Raw genomic sequence first — 16,951 nt, 5'->3', positions numbered from 1 at the left:
AGGCCCCGTGGATTTCCCCCTCCCCTCCACGCAGGCACCCAAGAACACCTCCCCCAGAGTCGGGACGGGCCCCGGGTCCAGTGGCTGCGCTCCCCGCCAGGCCCAGCTCCTTTCTAACCCCCAACAGGCCTAGCTCACTCTAGACCCGGCCACCTACCCGAGACCTGCTCAGCCACAGCCCTGGCTGTATCCCAGACCCTGCTCTGAAGAAGCTTGCCCTGTCCCGTTCTTTGTCTTCCCACCGACCACATCCTTCTTACCCACACACGCCCCCCCTAAGCCACAAGGCCAGTGCTGGACGGTGTAGACTAGCCTGCCGGCAGCAAGTGGAGCTCTGGGCCCCAGGCAAAGGGCAGTGGCTGGGGGCAGCCCTCAGGGCAGGGGCTTCACTCTCATGGGTGCTGGCAGGGCCAGGGCTGCTGGGAAACTCCAGGGGCTACCCAGGACCCTCAGCCTCGGGATGCTGGCCACAGCAGAGAAACCACTGAGCCCTGGACCTGCAGCTACCTCCCCCACCCTGGAAGAACACAGGGGAGACTCGGAGCAGAAGGAGGTCTGGTCGCTCCCCTGAGCTACCCAGGGCCCGGCCTTGTGTTCCAGGAACCACCAGCATCTGGGACAGGCCCTCGAGGCCCAAAGTCAGGCTTGGCACATGCACAGTTGCTGAAGGACTGGTTGGCTCTGGAAGTCAGTGCTGCCTTAAGGGCAGCCAGTGGTGGATGGAGAAGTAAGCCACAGTGGTGCATTCTTCCCTGTATTAGAAAGGCACCAGTGCCCTGCATGGCCTCAGCCCTTCACTGTGAACTCACTGGGCCACCACAAGGCCCTCTTGGCAAGTCCCGCCCGGCAGGGGCAGAGTCAGGGCTTGGAAGCCCTCCTGATCTATCTGCCTGAATCCTGCCTTCATGCCTGTGAGACCGGCAAGGGTGACTTCATCTCACAGGACCTGCATCCGAAATACACCAGCACTGACGCCTCCCAGCCCCAGCTCTCCCACAGCTCCAGCTTGCCTTCCCGAGCAGCCACCTGCTTTTGTAGGGACAGGGCAGAGCCGGATGACTCTGGGCAAGGGGCCTGGTCAAGAGCCTAGAGGGAATTCCTATAAATGTTTTTGTATCCCCAGAGATGCTTAGGCAAGAGTGAGTAGACACCTTCCCATGATGAGTTCATCCATTCATTCCACACTGATTTCTTAATTGCTTACCTCATGTGATAGTTGAGTTCATGTGCCATCTTGGCTAGGTTATGGTGTCCAGTTGTTTGATCAAGCAAGCAGTGGCCTAATTGTGTCTGTGATGATATTTTGTGGGTGGATTTATAGCATCTCAGCAGATTGTATCTACGGCTGATTGTATCTACAATAAACAGAGGTGACTGACATCATTAATGAGGTGAGTCTCTTCGTCCAATCAGTGGGAGGATTTCAGAGGTCAAAAAGAAGAATTTCTGCCTCTTTTCCAGCCCTCCAGCTTCTCCTAGGGAATACAATTTCACCTGCATCAGAGTCTGCAGCGTGCAACCTGCCCTACAGAATTCAGACCTGCCAATCCCCATAGTTACATGATACAATTTCTATCATAAGAATCTCTTAGTATTTATATTTATATAATATGTGTGTTTATATTTATATAACATATTTATATATAATATGGTTTGTATCTACCTTATGGATGCTATGGATATAAACATATAAATATTTTGCTTACCGGTTATGTTTCTCTGGGGAACCCTGACTAAAACACCCATGTCAAGCACTATTCTAGAAGCTGGGGTATAGCAGTGAACACGACACAGTTCCTGCCCTCGTGGAGCTTACATTCTAGTGTAGGAAGACAGACAGTAACCGCTAAGAAGGAAAACGGGGCGGGTAGAGAGCAGCCAGGATGGCTATGCATGTTTATGTGTTATCTGAGGAATCGTCTTCAGGACCATGTTCCTGATAACGTGAATCTTAGCAGAAACCTGAAAGAAGTAAGGAAGTGAGCTATGTGTGGCTCTGGGGGAAATGATCAGAGCAAAGGGATTAAAAAGGCAAAGGTTCTAAAGCAAGAGCATCTGGTGTGCTTGGGGAACAGCAAGGCTGGAGTGCAGGTGAGAGGGGTATGAGATTTGAGAGGCGAGAGGGAACCAGATCATTTAGACCAGGGCAAAGATTTTGGATTTATTCCAAGTGACCTGGGACGCTATTAAGGGGCTTTGAAAGGAGGAGAGACAGGATTGATTCAAGTTATAAAAAGAACACGTGGGCTGCCAGATGCCATGCAGATGATAGCAGGGCCGGGGGGGAAGCAGGGAGACAGAAGGCTTTGCAGCCATCCAGGTGAGGGGTGACATTGCAGGTGAAGTAGGCGGATAAGGTTGGAACCCGGATGAATTTTGAAGGTACACCCAATGCAGCATTCAGGTGGATTTCACGGGCCACTCCAGGGATGACTCAGACTTTTGATGTGCGCAAATAAGAATGAAGCTACCATGACAAAATGCTTCCAACCTGGAACTCTTGTGTTTCTCTGCAGAGAAAATGAAAACCAGAATCCAGGTAAGGGACATGCCAGGGACAAGAACACAAAGGTCACAGTTCCCTGAAGATGATGGGCCTCAAATGTGCACACTGATGGGCACAAGAGCACACAAGGGATGCAACGGGGCCCACGCCTCTGGAGGTGTGCCCGCAGGTGCACAGGCAGAGGTGCCCACAGCACATGCAGAGGGTGACACGGCAGGTGTGTGTTCGATGTGTCTGCACCACGAGGCATTCCCAAAAGGAATCCTGTAAAACGGCAGTGGTTTCTCACCTTGTGTTGACCAATTCATGTATTGGGGTCTTGACTTGATGAGTCCACAAAGATTCATCCAGCGCTAATATCTACCACAGCAAAACTTTGAGGAGTCCTTAAAGACTTTGTGCAGACATCAAAAGGTTAGTTGAAGATGATGAGCCCGTATGCTGGAATGAGAGCCACAGTCAGATTACTCTAAATTCTAACAGACAGTAGATTACAAACACCATACAGAAGGTTCTGATCTCAGCTTTCGGTTTGTCTTCTCCTAGAAGCTGGTGAAAATCCAAGGGAGTAGTCGCTTTCTTTCAATCTTCCTCTGTCCTTTCAGGTCGCCGCTGGCCAAGGATTCTTCCATGTCCTCCTTTGTGGTCCTATGCAGAGACTGGCCTGCATGCTTTCATTTGCTCTGGGATGTTTGCCTCAAACCATTGTAACTGCTCCAGGCCAAGGATTCATAATTTTTGCTTATCTTTGTATTTCAAAGGGTGATTTGATCCTCTCTAACAGGCTCTGTGCAATGCAAGAGGTCTGCTCTTCTTGTCAACCCAGAAAAGGGCCGCATGACGTGGCGGTTCTGTTCCCTTGCTATGCTGGGCTTTCTGTCTGGAATAAGCTTTCTCCGTGAGCCTTAGCGATTGATGGGAGGATATTTCACACCCCTTCAGAGAAGAGTCATCTTCCACCCAGCAACAGCGGCCATTAACGCAGATGGTCAGCCAGGATGTTTTCCATAAGAGTTTTGCATATTCCCCCCCTCCCCCATCGGAATGTATCTCTAGTTTAATGACAAAATGAAGTGTTACAATCTGCTTTCAAAATCTCCATTCCTGGCAGTCTGTGAAGTAAAAGATACCAGTAGATTTTCCTTGACATCATGGGCTAACAGTAATTTAGTTTTGAATTTATAAGCATAATTTGACTCCCTGACTCACCCGCTCATAGGCTCACAGTCACCCCAATGGAATGCAAGTCAAGTCCTGGGAACTATGAAAGAATGGCATGTCTGAGATGGTATAGGCTCTCTTGGTTTAGTTTTGCCCTTGACCTTGGTCAGGGACATTGAACAAAGTCATAGGACTTTCTTATCCTTATATCAAGGAACGCTCTACCTCCAGTCTGCCCAAGTGAGATGACTAGTCAGCATTTCCCCCGAGGAACCACGCTAGGCTGGAAGAGGCCCACCCTATCCAGGCTAAAGGTTCGTATTGAAGCAATCGCCCCCAGCCCTCCTTTTAATCTTCAGTCTGCCTCTCCTTCAGAAGTCAATAAAATAGAGGATTAAAATGTCACTGGCTGGGGCGGTGTGATGGTGGCTCAGTGGCAGAGCTCTCGCCTGCCATGCCAGAGACACAGTTTCCATTCCCGGTGCCTGCCCATGCAAAAAATAAATAAATAAATACAAATCACTGGCCTTCCATGCATGCCATGTAGAGAATACAAGCAAAACCAGAGCCACCAGAGCAGTTTATAATCTAGGTGCTTTAGTCATTTATCCAAGCTAGAACAGTTGACCTCAGAACGCAAAACATACAACAAGGCAGATCCTCAGCGGTTTATGCCTGTCACGGAAGAGCAAGAGGTAGTTGTGGGGGGAGGTGTCATTTCGTGGAAGCTTTTGAACAAGGAAGTGGAATTCCGTCCTGCAGGAGCCCTGTCAGGCCCTAGAATACCGCCAGAATGACAGAAGGAAATGGTGGAAACTATTCTGATATTTCAAATAAAAGCTTCGGTGTCAGGCATGTGCTGTGTAAATTTAACAGACTAAGAACATCTAAGAAATGTCCTCATTATTTTGAAAATGGGAAACTGGTAGAAACCCCACCTCCACAACTTGTAACTCCTTAAGAAATTGGGCTCTGTCCTGGACAGGGAGAGCAGGTTGATGGCAGATGTGCAGAGGCCGGCTCAGAGCCCTTGCTTTGCATTCGCCCTGAGCTGGTACTCGAGGGGACCACAGGCCAGCCGGGCAGCAGAGAAGAAGTCACTGCCGCTTGCCATCTTCTGGCACACTCTTCGATGACAGGATGAGCTCAAGACGCTGGAGTGGACAGATCCCTGGCTGGGGACATGAGCCTTGGTGTGGAATGTTTGGGGGGCTCTCCACTGGAAGACCTGAATCTAGGCTCTCCAGGCAGTAAGGTCCCACGGGAATGAGAAAACTGTCAGTAAGATGTCACTCACGCGAGTGCAAGGCTAGGAGAAAGCCAGCCAGGGCTGCCCAGACTAACCTTTAATTGGAAGGAGTGGAAGAAGTGGCTTCACCACCAGGCAAATATGCCATGGGGAAGGCAGGGAAACAGCACCCAAGAGCGCCTAGTCTGAGAGTAACTGCAACCGAAGAAACCAAGGCACAGGGACTTGTCTGGAAATGGCCTCAGTGGCATAATTCATAACAGCCAAAAGGTGGAACAACCTGAGTGCCTGTCAGTGGAGGGACACACAGGGATGCAGGCATAAAACTGGAATATCATCCTGCCGAAAGGAATGAAGTTGGGATGCCACACACGGACGGACCCTGGAAAGAGGATGCAGAGTGAGAGATCCCAGACACATGGGCCATATGCAGTCCGATCCATCTATAGAAAACATCCAGATTAGGCAACTCTAAAGAGGTAGGAAGTAGATTTGTGGTTGCTTGGGCTGGGGGGTGGAGTTAATGGGGGGTGGCCTAAAAGGGCATGGGGCTTCCTTCTGAGGTGGTGAAAATGACTCTGGTGTTGTTTGTACAGATCTGTGACTGTATTAAAAACCGTTTGAACTGAGCACTTTAAAAGGGTGAACTTCATGGTAGGTGACGGGACATATCTCAATAAAGCTGTTAAAAAACAAAAGCTGGCAATGTTGCCTAAAAGAGATTAAAAAAAATTTTTTTTAACGCAGAAAACTGATACTAAAGGCACGGAAAAGATTTTTAAAAAGAAGAAGAAAAGAAACAAATGCACGTTTCTTACAAATACATAGGCTAGAAAATAATTTAATTACAGGATTCCAATAAAGCAACTTCTAGAAGATGACACATCAGTTAAGGTCCAGTCAGGAAAACAGAAATCATGTTTGTTATTTTAACAGAGATAATTAATATATGGGATTGGAAAAGGGGCATTTGTGAGCTGAGGAAACACACAGGCAGAACTGCAGTAAGCTACCACCCCTCAGACTAGGGAAATTCAGGAAAGATGTTGGACTTCTTTGAACTTGGAGGAGGGGCCCACAGAGACAGGTATGGACCTCTGAGGGGAGAGCACCCTGGTTGCTGCTGATACCTTGGGAGTTTGGAGAACAGCCTCAGGAAACTGGGTCCAGGCCCTGAGCAGCGGCCCTGCCCAGGGGCTGCCTGTACCTCTGACAGGGTGTGATAAGCCTACTTCTGGGAGTGTGCAAAGGAGTTAGAAGCTGGAACCAACTGCTGCAGGTGGGCAGAAGTGCTGTTAGGGGAGTTATTCCAATAGGAATAACATGCTAACAGGAAGGAGCAAGAGGCTTCTCCTCTTTCCCACCTCCCAAGCTCTCTCAGGGGCCCACTACTGGCAAAGTCGAACAGGAAGCCAGTTGGGAAAGAATAGTAGTGCTGGGGACTATTGGATCATGTTTCCTGCAGAAGGCATGTGCGGGTCTCAGCCCTTCTGGGTATGAACCCATTTGTAAACAGGACCTTTGCAGATGTCATCAGTTCAGGTGTGCTCAAACTGGATGAAGATATGTGTGCTGGAAGAAATTGTGAACCCCAATTTGGACATGTTCTTGCATTCTGGTGGGTGTATACTATTATAAATAAGATCTTTTCAAGGCATTACTTCAGTTAAGTTCTGGCTGCACTGGATCAGGTGGGCTTGAGTAAATTACTGGAGTCCTTTATAAGTAGAGTGAAAATCCAATGGAGAGAAGAAGCCACCGAGAGCAATCATAAGCTGAAAGTCAGTGGGACCCAGACAAGAAAGAGAAGACGCTGCCATATGCATTGTCACGTGACTGAAAATCCAAGGACCAAGGATTGCTGGCAGCCAGTTCCAGAATGCCGCCATCTTTCAGAAGAAAGCATCACCTTGCTGATGCCTTGATTTTTTACTTTTCCCATGAAAACTGTGGATTAATAAACTCCCATTAAGCAAACCCATTGTATGGTATTTGTTTTAGCAGCCAGGAAACTAAAACAGTGGGTCTTAATCAATATGGCTGAAGTCCTTATAAACAAAGGAAATTGGAAATGAAGAGAGAAGTCTGGGGAGCAGCTAGAAGCTGGAACACAGCAGAACCCAGGAGAGAAAGAAGATGCTGCCATGTGCATTGTCATATGATGGAAAAGCCAAGGAACTCCAACAAAGCCAGCTAGCCAGGAGACACCAAGCCCAGGAGGAAGCAAGCCTTCTAGCCTCTGAAACCAGGAGCCAATAAATTCCCACTGTTTAAACTGACAAATTGTATGGCATTTGCTTTAGCAGCCGAAAGACTAAAGCAGCAGTTTGCAGAATCCTAACTTCATCACCACAAAGTAAGGGCTGAGAAGCGGTAGATTAAAAATCAGTTCAGACAATCCAATTAAACATCAAAATGAGATGAAATGGATGACTGCAGAGCTAAGGAAATAATGAAATCGAAACATCACTGTTACATTTCACCTTGTGCAATTTGCCTGAAAATCAAATTATCAACATGGAAGAAAAGTGTGTGTTAATCATAGTAAATTCAGAAGAAGAAGACAACGATGTAAAGCAATTAGCAAGTAGATGTACATGTGGAGAACAAGATGTTTCAAAGAAGAACAATAGCTGTCCCTGAAGTAGAAAATCAATGTCAGAGAAACAATACTAAAGATACACAGTTTTCCCTGAAATGGTAAAAGACTTAATCCAGGATAATCTGTTAGAGAATGGCTGGCATTGAGATACATCATGGTTAAGATATTGGATTTCAAAAGTAGAGAAAAAATTCTTAAGGAGTTTAAAATCCAACTAGCCTCAGACTTTTCCATAATCTGATGGAGCAGTGTCTACAAAGTCCCGCAGGGGGTGGGGGGAAGCAAAACCCAAGAATAGTTGTTCAAGTTTAAAGGAAACAGGAAGCTATTTTCAAACACGAAGCTACTTAGGGAATATGAAGCTATTGTGAGAGACTGCAAATGGAGGCAAATTCTTTGTAGTTCTTCCCGTGAAAAAGACAGTCTGCTTCTTCATCTTTTGAATGTGGGCTGACCTTATGATTCGTCTTAACCAAGAAATTGTGGCGGAAGAGATACTACATGCGTTCCGAACCTAGGTCTCAAGAGACCTTGCAGCTTCTATTCTCTGTATGCCGTCACGTGAGCGAGCCTGAGCCAGCCTGCTGGAGTGGCTCCATGGAGCCCTGGCTGACACCCTGCCAAGAGCCAGACATGGGGAAGGCATCCTAAACTGTCCCACCCCGGCCCCGTCACTGGTTGATTGTGATCACATATGTGTGTCTAAGAGAGATCAGCAGAAATCCCCAGTTGAGTCTCAGCCAATTTACCAATCCACAGAATCGTGATCTACTAAGTAATGGTGGTGGCAAGCCACTCAATTTCAGGCGTGATTTGTCGCATTGGTAAAGGCTAACTGATAGAGGGCAAAACCCACACAACCAAATCAAAATGAAGTAAAAAATGGAGAAACCATGTATGATGAATACATTTAAATGCCCAAAGTAAAACAAGTCAACAGAGGAGGTGATGGATAAAAATAGAACAGAAATGTTAGGAACCCTGACAAAGTGAAAAAATAATATAAGCAGAAAATTAAGAAGTGCAGGGAAGGAAGTAGAGGAGTCCCAACCTGGACTTCAGTACTGACTATCCTAATTTCCCAGCTGCTGTGACAAATGCCCCACAATGGGTTGGCTTAACAACGGGATGTACTGGCTGGCAGTTCCAGAGGCTGGAAGGCAGGCTTCACCCCAGGGCTGGAAGCACCTGGTTGGCTGGCAATCTTTGGGCTCCTTGGCTTTCTCCCCACATAATAACTTCTTTCTCTTCCGGCTTCAGGTTCCTCCTGTGACTTTCTCTATTTCTGAATTATTTCTGCTTATATAGAACTTGAACAAACGGAATTAAGACAGTCTTATTCAGTTGGGCCACACCTTAACTAAAAATGACATCTTCAAGAGATCCTATTTACAACGGGTTCACACCCAAGAGAGTGGGGTTAAGGTTAAGAATTTTTCCCCCTAGAGTACTAAATTCAGCAGATCACACTGACCGATGTTGAAATACATAGTGGAAAAAGTTAGTCTGTCCCATTATTTCATAATTTTGTTTAAATGTAGAGAAATCTTTTATGAATCAATATCTTTTGTGATGAAAATAACACACACCTGAGCCGTTCTTTCAGTTTTTTTCTTTGGTTAAGTTCAAATAAGAATGAATTCTGTACTCTATTTCAAAAATACTTTATTTTTTTAAATACCACATGCAGAATGAGCCTATTCCTTTAACTGGTACTCTAGCTACATCTCTCTCCCTCCATTTTGCTATCCATATTTATGCACATAATGGTGTATTTGTGTGAGTTTAAATTGGGATGATTCAAACTTTTCTAGGTTTCTTGACCTTTTATTAAGGGTTTGTATCATTATTTTAAAAATAAAAAACAATGCTATAAAACGAGTTTACAAGACATCTCATAAACAGTCCCAGGTAGAAGCCAGTATTTGCACAGGGAATGTTAAAATGGCATTTATGCTCCAGGATGTGATCTGTCCACATTGGTGATTCTCAATCGTGGCCATACATCACAACCATTGAGGAGTCTTACTGAAACACTAATGCCCAGACTTCAGCCCGGACCATTAAGTCAAAGCCTCTGAGGTGTGTGTTACCTAGAAATTGATACATGCGAACTGTTCTCCAGGTGTTTGTAACACTTAACTCTAGTGGAATCACTGTCTCAGCAGGTGATGCAGACATCTGCAAAAGGCAATGCATGCTATTGGAAAGGCAGAGGGCTGCCTCCCCTCCTGTGCTCGCACCAACACTCAGGGGCAGCCCTGACAGGACCTGCTACTAAGGAATAGGGGAGAATGGATTCTGGCTACACAATCTCAGCACAGTCTGCTTTCCCGTAGGGTCTTCAGATGCCTGTCAGCAGGAACTGGGGCAACATGTTTTGTTGACATCCAGAAAGGGAGAGAGGCTGGCTTCTCTGCGCTGGCACCTCTTTGTGTCTCACTCGCTCAAAATGCATAAGGCACACCCACTACAGAACCAAGCGGGTTGGAATTGCTGTGATTGGCTTACCAAGGCTTCTCAAACCGTATTGCGCCTAAGAACTACCCGGGAATCTTGTTAAAATGCAGGTTCTGATTCAGCACACTTGGAGTGGGGCCAGGATTCTGCCTTTCTAACAAGCTCCGAGGTGATTAGAGTCGTTGGTGGGGCCTCAATTAAAATGCCCACCTTAGCCATCAAGTAAACCAGATATTTCTATTAGCTGAGGTGAGCAATTAGATAAATCTACAGGAGAAGCCAACGATAATCAGAAGGTGCTTAACTGAGCATGGCCAGATGGTAAACATATGTGAAGGTGCAGAAGTAAGGAACTGTTCACTGGACACAGGAAGCCAGCTGCTGGAGAGGAGACAGGGAGAAATGCACACAGTTCACTCAAGTGTCAAGCCTTATTCTGTGCTCTGCAGAGCAGGAAACCTGTAAGAGATTCTCAGGGAAAGAAAGTCTTCTGTGGTCATCTATGTTTGGGAAGTGTTGCATACTCTGTCCCTGACTCCATTAGTTACAAATGCCTATTTGATATTAAAGATGTTAAGTAACATCCAGCTATGATGAAGTGTCTTATCAATTAGGGAAAATACCTCATGGGTGGGACATGCTACACAACTTATGGAGCCCAGTGCAAAATGAAACAGGTGTGTCTTGTTAAAAAACTATTAAGACTTGCAAAACAGCAACAGAGCATTAAACCAATTGTGGAATCCTAAGTGTGGGCCTTGGGCACCTGTGTAGGTAACAGGCCCATGCATTTCCCTGTTTAGGGGGCATTAAATGAGACAATGTATGGTAAGCACTAAGTAAATAACAACTACAATAGTACACACCTGTTTTTTAGTTAGGACTTTTGGTCGTAACAGAAATTCACTTTAGTTTAATCAAAAAAAGAGGGGGAAATTTTATTATAAGGATCCAGGAGGGATCTCAGAATCCTAGGGTCCAGGCAGCCAGGCAGGCAAAGGAACCAAGTGGAAGGAAAACTGTCAGGACTTCTTTTCTCTGTCAATTTCATTCTCTTCTCACATGATGGGACAAGTCAGGCCAGACACCCCAGACTCAAGAGACTTTGGAGGGAGAAACTGACGTCTCAGAGTCACAATTCTGTAGTCTAAGGGGAGCCTCTGATGGACCCACCCTTTTTCACCCAGAAATCCAGACCTAAGAAAGCTAGTCCAGTGGGGAACAGAGGAAGAGACAGTCTCCACAAATATTTTGGAAGTAAACTTCTGTAAGCCTTTACAAATCATCTGTAGGTGCAGTGGGGGCAGGACAAAGACAAGGATGGTTCCAAGGACGAATTTGGGGAACTGTATAGGTAGTCACACTACAACCGTGAGATAACGCAAGAGTTGGGGGTGGGTGTGAGTTCAGTTTTCAACGTTTGGTACCAGAAAATTCCAGTGGAAATATCTAGAAGCCTGAGACTTGGACAGGGGACAAAGGTTTGAGACGGATATCAAGGTCATAAACTTTTTGGTAATACTTAAAAATCGAAGAGCACACTCGTTCAACACTGATCATTAAAGGCGCAGGCACCAGGGGGGACAAGGTGTGGCACGGAACACGGGGCCCCTACCCTCGGGGAGTTTACGCCCCCCCCCCCCCCCCAGAGAAGACATACACTTTGCGAGTGTGTGCGAGGCACAGAACGTTTACCAAGTGCAGAGCGTAGGGACGGCCGGGGGCTGCGCACGACCACCGAGAACGAGCTCCCTCCACTGCAGCTATGTAACAGGGGGCGGAGGCGCAGCCGGGTCACAACCCTGAGACCGCAGCCATGAAGGTACAGGGCTGGGAGCCGGCGTCATTTGGAACCTGCAGCTCCCGGGACCCCGGCGGGGGAGCTCGGCGAAGGCGGTCTGTCGCCGAGGATGAGCACTGGCCCGGCTCGAGACGCCGAGTTAGCTTCGTGCGTCGCGGGCCCACGCTGGGCGCCGGCGCTGCAAGGGCGGCCCACTTGCGCAGGTAGAAAGCCGGGGGCCCGTCCGCGTAAGGGCCACCCTTTGTCAAGAGCACGCGCCCGCATCATCCTGCGGCGGGGCAAGGCCCAGCGGCCTGGCTTGACGCCCGGCTGCCGTAGGCACCGGCACCCCGGAAGCGAGGTGGGAGGAGCACACCGCGGCGAGGGGCGCGGCATCCACTCCCGCGCAGGCCGCTGGGGAGAACAATGAGCCCCAGGGAGGAAGCGGAGGTCAGCGCATTCGGAAGCCGGGGCCCCACGCGGCGTTCGCACCCTCCACGCCTGCGCCGTCCGAGCCCCGCGCGCGCTCCCGTCGCCGCGGTGTTAGGCGGGGAGCGCGAGCCGTAAAGGCCCAGAGCCCGCGGCGAGCCTGCGCGAGGACGGCCGGGAGCGTGGGGACGCAAGCGGCGTGCGCACGCGCAGAGCTCCCACTCGTCCGCTCTCCGGGCGCGGGAGAAGGGGCGGAAACCACTGAGCAGAGTCGCACCTCGGTGAGTGGCTCACCCCGCCTCGCTCCCTTTTCTCCCGGGGTGCACCGCGCGAGCCCGGTGGGCGGGGGGGGAGGGGCGGGGAGGGGAGGCGGCGGCGGCAGCCATGTTATTGTGAGTCTCTGTGTCTCACCCTCGGTACTTCGGTGGTTCGGAGGAGGAGGGGGAGGAGAAGGAGGTGGGGTGGGGGGGAGGGAGGTAGGTGGAGAAAGAAGAGCTTGCCGCCACCGGAGGCGGAGGAGGAGGAGACGGCCAAGAGCGACGCCGCCGTGTGCCCAACGGTCGGTGTCCCCGGCTGAGGCAGCGCGGCCGCAGCAGCCCCGTAAGTCAGTCAGCGCGTTCCCGCTCCGTCCTTTGGCGCCGCAGGGGACGGTCCCCCGAGCTTTGTGTGGCGGCCGCGGCCCTAGCAGACTTGGGTCGGGAGGGAGGGCGGGCCTTGAGGGGTGCCGGGGCGGCTGCGGCCTCGGGCCCGCTCGCACAATGCAGGGGAGGGTGCCGGAAGGGGGTGTGCGCGGGGGGGTGCCTTGCTGCGCCTGGCTTTCCCGCCTCGCACCCCACCCCACCCCCACCCCCGACGCGGCCTCGCGGGGCTGGGGGGCTGACCCAGTTCCCGGTGACGGCGCGCTTGGGACTAGACACCCAACTCTTCGTCCGTCCCAGCCCCGGAGGTGAAAGGGGGGGACTGGGGGGACCCGAGAAAGGTGCGAGTGGGTTAGGAAGGCAAGTGTGGGTGTTGTCGGGGGCCCGAGTTTGTCCAGGAGAAGCTTGCGGTGGACACGTTGGGGGTACGAAAGCAGCAGTGGCTTGGGGTCGACTGGCCAGGTGCCATTAGCAAAGGACGTTGTGTTTTTGTTTAACAGAAGGGTACTCCGAAAATGTGTAAGCTAAAACCAAATGAAAGGTTGGCGGCTACAGCTACTTTAAGCTGTAATTTTGTGTCCGAATTGTGTCAGATTTGGGGAAATGTTTAGATAAAGTTTTACGCCCAAATACGGGTGTAAAAGTTACTGCTCCTGCGAACATTGCTGGAGAAAATCGCTCTTAACTTAGCTTTTACATTCTAACATCCTTAACTTTGGGGGGAAAATGTATTGCTGACATACTAGGTGCGGTAGGAGAGTCACGTCAGTTAAAATCAGGACAGTACTTTGTGAGGCTTGTTAAGAAAACTGGTGACAGGTTTTTTTGATAAAACCTTGAAAAGCTTTATTAGAAAAATGCTTGTAAATATTGAAAGGAAATGTAATACCCTTAAAGGGGTTGTATTTGTATTCAGGGAAACAAATTTTGGTAAAGGGAATCGTTACCTAATGATTTTAAAAGCTTGTTTACTGCTTAGATTTGCGTTTAATAGGTGACTCTTCCCCATGTGACCTGAAGTATTGTTCTGTGATTTAAAGAATTCCTGCTAGATACCCTGTTAAAAATACAGGGATAAATATTTTTACCTAGTCTTTTAATATCTTGCTGTTTTAAAATATTTATACTTCATGTACATAGTCATCACAAACTGAAGATACTTCTCTTACAGCAAGAATGCCTTTAAAATTTCATTTAATTTTTGATGAAATTGAGTTGTGTAGAATTTGTCTGTGTGTGTCCTTGAGGGTGGTATTGTACACCTACACTAATTTTTTAAATTAAAGAAGCCTGATTCTTAGTTTTTTATGTTCCGTTTTCTTATTCTGTGCAAAAGTCTAGCTGTTACCTTCCAGCTAGATTTTCCATTAGCGAATGTAAACATCTTCAAGTAATTTAAACTGCATTTAATTTACATGGTCTCCTTAACTTCATTTGTCTGAGACTAAAGTTCTCTTAAGATGTTTCATTGATCTGTAAGATTTGAACTAAAAAAAAGTGTTTAAACTAATTGTTATATTTTAAGTTGGTCTTAAAAACTTGTCAACTTTAATGGGCCAATTCCCCTTAATCTTTACAAGTATATAAAATAATGCAGTTTTAATACAGATATTAATGTTATGATTTTGTTTCTCATAAATCTTTTCATACTTGTTTTGTAAATGTTTTGGTGTTGAAAGATCATTTGTCTTCGGGTACTTATCCCAGTTAGCAGAAGTACTTCTGATAAAAGATTTGGCCCAGGTCTGACATCCAAAGCCAGCCTGCCCTGTAACCAGACGGTCTTTATAAACACTGTGACAGAATCATCATAATTTGAAGTGGAAGTTGGTTTCTGGACTCAAGTTATACCTACTTGATAATTCAAAGACCTTTAAACTTGATGGGATTCTAAGATAATAAAAATATTTTTTCCATTTAATTTTTAAGACTTTTGAAGTTGATTGAATTCTGTATTTTCATATTCTTAAAATTTACACATATTTAAATTAATGGAATGTTTGTATCTTCCATGGTTTTGTCTGCCTTCCATTCACTGTTTGAAGGCCGTTTCGCTGATGTATGACAGTAAGGTAAAAATTGTGCCTAAAACTCTGAGTAAATTGGTTTATGATATATTTAGATTTTATTCTGTTTTCTAAGGCATAAAAATAGTCTTACTTGCCCCTATTGTCCCACCTCTTCACTCTTCACTTTGTGAGAGGAAACTGATGGAGTTTGAGGGTTGGCCGCCTTCTTTTTCTCTATTGAGAGCCTGACCCCTGCAGAAAGCTCTTAATCTGCTCTGCTTCTTCCAGAGGCCACCAGGGATAGATGCACCCTGTCCCTTTCAGGAGAACAGTTGTAGTCTAGTGCTTTCTGTGACTGAGTTTGAATTATTATGTTGTGGTGTTAGCAAGCCCCCCTGGCGGAGGTCTAAATTATGTATTCCAGTGTAACTTTTTCAGTAATAAAGGTGATACTTGGATTGCCATCAGCCTAGCTCCTATGTTCTCTCACTTGCTTCTGAATTGTGGTGTAAGGAAAAAAGGTTCTTCAAGCCCTATAATTTAGAAGGGAACATTTTAATAGTGATTTTTTATATTTGATGATATATGTAGAAGAAAGATTTAATTTAAAATGTATTGCTTTTGTAGTTGAAAAATTAAATTTGCAATAAGATACTATTTTCAAACTTGACCAATGATAGAAAAACCATATAGAATTGATTATATAGGTAGGTACATGATAAATGCTTTTTCTTCTGAGTTTTAAATAGAAGTATGTTTAGTCATAAGGTTAAAATATTTTTGCCTCAGTGACTTTTTCTTCTAATAACTCAAAGATCCAACTTCTTTATGAATGAAAAAAATTAAGACTTGCCCAGTTAAACGTGTCATCTTACAGAGAATCATTTCAGTTATTAATGGTTTTTGTCTTTTGTTGAATTTTTCTTTATAAAATAGAGTTTTGTTTGACCCTTACTGGCTCTTTAATTCTAAAGAATTAACAAGGATTCGATCATGTTGGCCAAAGGGTAGTTTCTTTACTATGTTTTGCCTACTGTAATCCCATCTATTTTTAGTTTACATATCACTGATTTTCAGTTCTTACTCATTTACTGTTCTTTTGTGGAGGGATAAAACATTTTAGAGTAGAATAGTGGGGAATATCCAAATGTCCACATGTTATATGCATATTCCAGGATTTACTGTAGCAACCAGTCCCCCCCTCCCCCCCAAAAGAAAAGCAGTTATAAAATGTGAAGGGAGAAAGGGTAGTTGTAGTATAAGACTTAAACTGCTCATAGGCCAGGAGAAAAGCCTCTTGTGAAGCTTATTTATAAAGAAACATTTAAAGAAAACTGTATAAGTAAAAGAGCTTCCTGTACCAACAGAGCTACATGTATCTTCCATTTTGGTTACCAGATCATTTTTTAAACTATTATGAGCATCTGTTGATTTTTTTTTTTTTTTTTTTTATGGCATAGGCAGACAGTGGGAACTGAACCCAGGTCTCTAGCTTGGCAGACAAGAAGTCTGCCTGCTGAGCCACCGTGGCCTGCCCTGTTGGTATTTTATCAATACTTTTAGCATGATTAAATGCGAAACATCAGGTTTTCTATCGTAAAACCTGAATCTTTAAAACCAGTTCAGCATAAAGAGAATTAAATTTTGAAGTTAAGAGACGATAGCTCCACGTTTTGCCTTCAGATGTTTCCTGGACCATTTGCCAGTTGAAGTGTGATTTTTTTTTTTTTATCAAGAGAAAGTCGTAATTTTATCTCAAAATTCTATTGATCCTGTACCAGCAAATATCGAGAGTTCTCCAGGCTCTTGCCAAAGATGAATTGTTTGCTAATTCTTACCAGAAGTCTGGTTGAGTGGATATACATGGAGTATTGCTTTAAGAACATTTATGAGAGTTGCAGACATGTTTTGTGTTTGGTGATATCAAGACCAGTAAATTCATTGTTCATAAGAAATTTACAGCAAAGAGGAGAGAAAGTGATTTAATTAGTGAATATGGTACAGTATACCAAGTGTCATGGAGATGGTGTTATAGAAGTGCTACAGACTCTCATAGTTAGTGTTATGTGATAGACTCCAGGTTAGGAAAAGCTTTCCGTAACAGGTTAAACTAAAGC

The 16,951-nt window shown here is 46.2% G+C and overlaps 1 protein-coding gene and 1 long non-coding RNA gene across 10 annotated transcripts in view; one reads left to right on the top strand and one right to left on the bottom strand.

Annotated features, from left to right (window-relative positions):
• Positions 1-2,185: 2,185 nt before the first annotated feature.
• LOC143675930 (uncharacterized) lies at positions 2,186-12,169 on the bottom strand. The gene is made up of 3 exons (XR_013171690.1): positions 11,674-12,169; positions 2,796-2,947; positions 2,186-2,510 (listed from the first exon to the last, which is right to left on the bottom strand). It is a non-coding gene; the product is annotated as an uncharacterized LOC143675930 (long non-coding RNA).
• A 208-nt stretch (positions 12,170-12,377) lies between these two features.
• PUM2 (pumilio RNA binding family member 2) overlaps positions 12,378-16,951 on the top strand; it is a 102,377-nt gene continuing 97,803 nt past the window's right edge. For 6 of the 9 annotated variants that reach the window (XM_077152174.1, XM_077152169.1, XM_077152172.1 and 3 more), the window contains exon 1: positions 12,656-12,787. The gene's annotated coding sequence lies outside the window, so the exon portion shown is untranslated. Of the gene's footprint in view, positions 12,469-12,560; positions 12,580-12,655; positions 12,788-13,061; positions 13,134-16,951 lie in introns of those variants that run through there. The other 3 variants (XM_077152166.1, XM_077152167.1, XM_077152168.1) reach the window with 3 other exon arrangements.

Source organism: Tamandua tetradactyla, chromosome 3, assembly GCF_023851605.1.
Source record: "Tamandua tetradactyla isolate mTamTet1 chromosome 3, mTamTet1.pri, whole genome shotgun sequence".
In the NCBI taxonomy this organism is placed as follows: domain Eukaryota; kingdom Metazoa; phylum Chordata; class Mammalia; order Pilosa; family Myrmecophagidae; genus Tamandua; species Tamandua tetradactyla.
The sequence above is the reverse complement of the archived record's forward strand: the minus strand, read 5'-3'. Positions and strand labels throughout refer to the sequence as shown.